At 40.4% G+C, this 9,379-nt stretch overlaps 1 pseudogene; it reads left to right on the forward strand.

The window, feature by feature from the left end:
* The window catches only part of LOC115188386 (prolactin-like), a 29,558-nt pseudogene that overhangs the window by 13,418 nt on the left and 6,761 nt on the right, over positions 1-9,379 (forward strand).

The raw sequence follows: 9,379 nt of genomic DNA on the forward strand, positions 1-9,379 counted from the left end.
CTACAGAACACTACAGAACACTACAGAACAGTACACTACAGAACACTAAAGTACAGTACACTACAGAACACTACAGAACATTACAGAACACTACAGTACACTACAGAACAGTACACTACAGAACACTACAGAGCACTACAGTACACTACAGTACACTACAGAACACTACAGAACACTACGGTACACTACAGAACACTACAGAACACTACGGTACACTACAGAACACTACAGAACACTACAGAACACTACAGAACACTACAGTACACTACAGAACACTACGGAACACTACAGAACACTACAGAACACTACAGTACAGTAAACTACAGAACACTACAGAACACTACAGAACACTACAGTACACTACAGTACACTACACTACAGAACACTACAGAACAGTACACTACAGAACACTACAGAACACTACGGTACACTACAGAACACTACGGAACACTACGGAACACTACAGAACACTACAGAACAGTACACTACAGAACAGTACAGTACAGTACACTACAGAACACTACAGTACACTACAGAACACTACAGAACACTACAGAACAGTACAGAACAGTACACTACAGAACACTACAGAACACTACAGTACACTACAGAACACTACGGAACACTACAGAACACTACGGTACACTAAGGTACACTACAGAACACTACAGAACACTACAGAACACTACGGTACACTACAGACACTACAGAACAGTACAGTACAGTACACTACAGTACACTACAGAACAGTACACTACAGAACACTACAGTACACTACAGAACACTACGGTACACTACAGAACACTACGGTACACTACAGAACAGTACACTACAGAACACTACAGAAAACTACAGTACACTACAGAACAGTGCACTACAGTACACTACAGTACAGAACAGAACACTACAGTACACTACAGAACACTACAGTACACTACAGAACACTAAAGTACAGTACACTACAGAACACTACAGAACACTACAGAACAGTACACTACAGAACACTACAGTACACTACAGAACACTACAGTACACTACAGTACACTACAGAACAGTACAGTACACTACAGAACAGTACAGTACAAAACAGTACAGTACAGTACACTACAGAACACTACAGAACACTACAGTACACTACAGAACACTACAGTACAGAACACTGCAGTACACTACAGAACACTACAGTACACTACAGAACAGAACATTACAGAACACTACAAAACACTACAGTACACTACAGTTCACTACAGAACACTACAGTACACTACAGAACAGTACAGTACAATACAGAACAGTACACTACAGACCACTACAGTACACTACAGAACACTACAGTACACTACAGTACACTACAGTACAGTACAGTACACTACAGAACAGTACACTACAGAACACTACAGTACAGTACACTACAGAACACTACAGTACACTACAGAACACTACAGTACACTACAGAACAGTACACTACAGTACACTACAGAACAATACAGTACACTACAGAACAGAACATTACAGTACACTACAAAACACTACAGTACACTACAGTTCACTACAGAACACTACAGTACACTACAGAACAGTACACTACAGAACACTAAAGTACAGTAACCTACAGAACACTACAGTACACTACAGTACACTACAGAACAGTACACTACAGAACACTACAGTACAGTACACTACAGAACACTACAGAACACTACAGTACACTACAGAACACTACAGTACACTACAGAACAGTACACTACAGAACACTACAGAACAGTACGGTACACTACCGAACACTACAGAACACTACAGTACACTACAGAACACTACAGTACACTAGGGTACACCACAGAACACTACAGTACAGTACACTACAGAACACTAAAGTACAGTACACTACAGAACACTACAGAACATTACAGAACACTACAGTACACTACAGAACAGTACACTACAGAACACTACAGAGCACTACAGTACACTACAGAACACTACAGAACACTACGGTACACTACAGAACACTACAGAACACTACAGAACACTACAGTACACTACAGAACACTACGGAACACTACAGAACACTACAGAACACTACACTACAGAACACTACAGAACACTACAGAACACTACAGTACACTACAGTACACTACACTACAGAACACTACAGAACAGTACACTACAGAACACTACAGAACACTACGGTACACTACAGAACACTACGGAACACTACAGAACACTACAGAACACTACAGAACAGTACAGTACAGTACACTACAGAACAGTACAGTACAGTACACTACAGAACACTACAGTACACTACAGAACACTACAGAACACTACAGAACAGTACACTACAGAACACTACAGAACACTACAGTACACTACAGAACACTACGGAACACTACAGAACACTACGGTACACTAAGGTACACTACAGAACACTACAGAACACTACAGAACACTACGGTACACTACAGACACTACAGAACAGTACAGTACACTACAGAACAGTACAGTACAGTACACTACAGTACACTACAGAACAGTACACTACAGAACACTACAGTACACTACAGAACACTACGGAACACTACAGAAAACTACAGAACACTACGGTACACTACAGAACACTACAGAACACTACAGTACAGTAAACTACAGAACACTACAGAATACTACAGAACACTACAGTACACTACACTACAGAACACTACAGTACACTACAGTACACTACAGAACACTACGGTACACTACAGAACACTACAGAACACTACAGAACACTACAGAACAGTACACTACAGAACACTACAGAACACTACAGAACACTACGGTACACTACAGAACACTACAGAACACTACGGAACACTACAGAACACTACAGTACAGTAAACTACAGAACACTACAGAACACTACAGAACACTACAGTACACTACACTACAGAACACTACAGAACACTACAGTACACTACAGAACAGTACACTACAGAACACTACAGAACACTACAGTACACTACAGAACACTACAGAACCGTACAGAACACTACAGAACACTACAGAACACTACATAACAGAACACTACAGAACAGTACGGTACAATACGGTACACTACGGTACACTACGGTACACTACAGAACACTACAGTACACTACAGAACACTACAGAACAGTACAGAACACTATAGAACACTACAGTACACTACAGAACACTAGGGTACACTACAGAACACTACAGAACACTACAGTACAGTACACTACAGAACACTACAGTACACTACAGAACACTACAGAACACTACAGTACACTACAGAAGAGTACACTACAAAACAGTACACTACGGTACACTACAGAACACTACGGTACACTACAGAACAGTACACTACAGAACACTACAGAAAACTACAGTACACTACAGAACAGTGCACTACAGTACACTACAGTACAGAACAGAACACTACAGTACACTACTGAACACTACAGTACACTACAGAACACTACAGAACACTAAAGTACAGTACACTACAGAACACTACAGAACAGTACACTACAGAACACTACAGAGCACTACAGTACACTACAGAACACTACAGAACACTACAGAACACTACGGTACACTACAGAACACTACAGAACACTACAGAACACTACAGTACACTACAGAACACTACGGAACACTACAGAACACTACAGAACACTACAGTACAGTAAACTACAGAACACTACAGAACACTACAGAACACTACAGTACACTACAGTACACTACACTACAGAACACTACAGAACAGTACACTACAGAACACTACAGAACACTACGGTACACTACAGAACACTACGGAACACTACAGAACACTACAGAACACTACAGAACAGTACAGTACAGTACACTACAGAACAGTACACTACAGAACAGTACAGTACAGTACACTACAGAACACTACAGAACACTACAGAACACTACAGAACAGTACACTACAGAACACTACAGAACACTACAGTACACTACAGAACACTACGGAACACTACAGAACACTACGGTACACTAAGGTACACTACAGAACACTACAGAACACTACAGAACACTACGGTACACTACAGACACTACAGAACAGTACAGTACACTACAGAACAGTACAGTACAGTACACTACAGAACACTACAGTACACTACAGAACACTACAGAACACTACAGAACAGTACACTACAGAACACTACAGAACACTACAGTACACTACAGAACACTACGGAACACTACAGAACACTACGGTACACTAAGGTACACTACAGAACACTACAGAACACTACAGAACACTACGGTACACTACAGACACTACAGAACAGTACAGTACACTACAGAACAGTACAGTACAGTACACTACAGTACACTACAGAACAGTACACTACAGAACACTACAGTACACTACAGAACACTACGGAACACTACAGAAAACTACAGAACACTACGGTACACTACAGAACACTACAGAACACTACAGTACAGTAAACTACAGAACACTACAGAATACTACAGAACACTACAGTACACTACACTACAGAACACTACAGTACACTACAGTACACTACAGAACACTACGGTACACTACAGAACACTACAGAACACTACAGAACATTACAGAACAGTACACTACAGAACACTACAGAACACTACAGAACACTACGGTACACTACAGAACACTACAGAACACTACGGAACACTACAGAACACTACAGTACAGTAAACTACAGAACACTACAGAACACTACAGAACACTACAGTACACTACACTACAAAACACTACAGAACACTACAGTACACTACAGAACAGTACACTACAGAACACTACAGAACACTACAGTACACTACAGAACACTACAGAACCGTACAGAACACTACAGAACACTACAGAACACTACATAACAGAACACTACAGAACAGTACGGTACAATACGGTACACTACGGTACACTACGGTACACTACAGAACACTACAGTACACTACAGAACACTACAGAACAGTACAGAACACTATAGAACACTACAGTACACTACAGAACACTAGGGTACACTACAGAACACTACAGAACACTACAGTACAGTACACTACAGAACACTACAGTACACTACAGAACACTACAGAACACTACAGAAGAGTACACTACAAAACAGTACACTACGGTACACTACAGAACACTACGGTACACTACAGAACAGTACACTACAGAACACTACAGAAAACTACAGTACACTACAGAACAGTGCACTACAGTACACTACAGTACAGAACAGAACACTACAGTACACTACTGAACACTACAGTACACTACAGAACACTACAGAACACTAAAGTACAGTACACTACAGAACACTACAGAACAGTACACTACAGAACACTACAGAACACTACAGTACACTACAGAACACTACAGTACACTACAGTACACTACAGAACAGTACAGTACACTACAGAACAGTACAGTACAAAACAGTACAGTACAGTACACTACAGAACACTACAGAACACTACAGTACACTACAGAACACTACAGTGCAGAACACTGCAGTACACTACAGAACACTACAGTACACTACAGAACAGAACATTACAGTACACTACAAAACACTACAGTACACTACAGTTCACTACAGAACACTACAGTACACTACAGAACAGTACAGTACAATACAGAACAGTACACTACAGACCACTACAGTACACTACAGAACACTACAGTACACTACAGTACACTACAGAACAGTACACTACAGAACACTACAGTACAGTACACTACAGAACACTACAGTACACTACAGAACACTACAGTACACTACAGAACAGTACACTACAGTACACTACAGAACAATACAGTACACTACAGAACAGAACATTACAGTACACTACAAAACACTACAGTACACTACAGTTCACTACAGAACACTACAGTACACTACAGAACAGTACACTACAGAACACTAAAGTACAGTAACCTACAGAACACTACAGTACACTACAGTACACTACAGAACAGTACACTACAGAACACTACAGTACAGTACACTACAGAACACTACAGAACACTACAGTACACTACAGAACACTACAGTACACTACAGAACAGTACACTACAGAACACTACAGAACAGTACGGTACACTACGGTACACTACCGAACACTACAGAACACTACAGTACACTACAGAACACTACAGTACACTAGGGTACACCACAGAACACTACAGTACAGTACACTACAGAACACTACAGTACACTACAGTACACTACAGAACAGTACACTACGGTACACTACAGAACACTACGGTACACTACAGAACAGTACACTACAGTACACTACAGAACACTATAGTACACTACAGAACACTACAGAAAACTACAGTACACTACAGAACAGAACAGAACACTACAGTACACTACAGAACACTACAGTACACTACAGAACAGTACACTACAGTACACTACAGAACACTACAGTACACTACAGAAAACTACAGTACACTACAGAACAGTACACTACAGTTCACTACAGTAAAGAACAGAACACTACAGTACACTACAGAACACTACAGTACACTACAGTACACTACAGAACACTACAGTACACTACAGAACAGTACACTACAGAACACTAAAGTACAGTACACTACAGAACCACTACAGTACAGTACACTACAGTACACTACAGTACACTACAGAACAGTCCAGTACACTACAGATCAGTACACTACAGAACACTACAGCACACTACAGAACAGTACACTACAGAACACTACAGAACAGTACAGAACACTACAGAACACTACAGAACAGTACAGAACAGTACAGAACACAACAGAACACTATAGAACAATAGGGTTCACCACAGAACACGACAGAACACTACAGAACACTACAGTACAGAACACTACAGTACACCACAGTACACTACAGAACAGTACACTACAGAACAGTACACTACGGTACACTACAGTACAACAGTACACTACAGTACACTACAGTACACTACAGTTCACTACAGTACACTACAGAACACTACAGTACACTACAGAACAGTACACTACAGTACACTACAGAACACTACAGTACACTACAGTACACTACAGAACACTACAGTACACTACAGAACACTACAGAACAGTACACTACAGAACAGTACACTACAGAACACTACGGTACAGAACACTACAGTACACTACAGAACACTACAGAACACTACAGTACACTACAGAACAGTACACTACAGAACACTACAGTACACTACAGAACACTACAGAACACTACATAACAGTACAGAACAGTACAGAACACTACAGAACACTACAGTACACGACAGAACAGTACACTACAGAATACTATAGAACAGTACGGTACACTACGGTACACTACAGAACACTACAGAACACTACAGTACACTACAGAACAGTACAGAACACTACAGTACAGAACACTAAAGTACAGTACACTACAGAACACTACAGTACAGTACACTACAGAACACTACAATACACTACAGTACACTACAGAACAGTCCAGTACACTACAGTACACTACAGAACAGTACAGTACAGTACACTGCAGTACACTACAGAACACTACAGTACACTACAGAACAGTACACTACAGAACACTACAGTACAGTACACTACAGAACACTACAGTACACTACAGAACAGTACACTACAGAACACTACAGTACACTACAGAACACTACAGAACACTACAGAACAGTACAGAACACTACAGAACACTACAGTACACTACAGAACAGTACACTACAGAACACTACAGAACAGTACGGTACACTACGGTACACTACAGAACACTACAGAACACTACAGTACACTACAGAACAGTACAGAACAGTACAGAACAATATAGAACACTACAGTACACTACAGAACACTAGGGTACACCACAGAACACTACAGAACACTACCGAACACTACATTACAGTACACTACAGAACACTACAGTACACTACAGTACACTACAGAACACTACAGTACACTACAGGACAGTACACTACAGAACAGTACACTACAGAACACTACGGTACACTACAGAACAGTACACTACAGTACACTACAGAACACTATAGTACACTACAGTACACTACAGAAAACTACAGTACACTACAGAACAGTACACTACAGTACACTACAGTACAGAACAGAACACTACAGTACACTACAGAACACTACAGTACAGTACACTACAGAACACTACAGTGCACTACAGTACACTACAGAACAGTACACTACAGTACACTACAGAACAATACAGTACACGACAGTACACTACAGAAAACTACAGTACACTGCAGAACAGTACACTACAGTACAGAACAGAACACTACAGTACACTACAGAACACTACAGAACAGTCCAGTACACTACAGAATAGTACACTACAGAACACTAAATTACAGTACACTACAGAACACTACAGTACAGTACACTACAGTACACTACAGTACACTACAGAACAGTCCAGTACACTACAGATCAGTACACTACAGAACACTACAGTACACTAAAGAACAGTAGACTACAGAACACTACAGAACACTACCGAACACTACAGAACACTACTGTACACTACAGGACAGTACAGAACAGTACAGAACACTACAGAACACTACAGTACACTACAGAACACTAGGGTACACCACAGAACACTACAGAACACTACAGAACACTACAGTACAGTACACTACAGAACACTACAGTACACTACAGTACACTACAGAACAGTACACTACAGAACAGTACACTACAGAATAGTACACTACGGTACACTACAGAACAGTACACTACAGTACACTAAAGAACACTACCGAACAGTCCAGTACACTACAGATCAGTACACTACAGAACACTACAGTACACTAAAGAACAGTAGACTACAGAACACTACAGAACACTACCGAACACTACAGAACACTACTGTACACTACAGGACAGTACAGAACAGTACAGAACACTACAGAACACTACAGTACACTACAGAACACTAGGGTACACCACAGAACACTACAGAACACTACAGAACACTACAGTACAGTACACTACAGAACACTACAGTACACTACAGTACACTACAGAACAGTACACTACAGAACAGTACACTACAGAATAGTACACTACGGTACACTACAGAACAGTACACTACAGTACACTAAAGAACACTACAGTACACTACAGTACACTACGGAAAACTACAGTACACTACAGAACAGTACACTACAGTACACTACAGTACAGAACAGAACACTACAGTACACTACAGAACACTACAGTACAGAACAGAACACTACAGTACAGTACACTACAGAACACTACAGTACACTACAGTACACTACAGAACACTACAGTACACTACAGTAC

The sequence above is a fragment of the Salmo trutta genome, unplaced genomic scaffold, assembly GCF_901001165.1.
Source record: "Salmo trutta unplaced genomic scaffold, fSalTru1.1, whole genome shotgun sequence".
NCBI lineage: Eukaryota > Metazoa > Chordata > Actinopteri > Salmoniformes > Salmonidae > Salmo > Salmo trutta.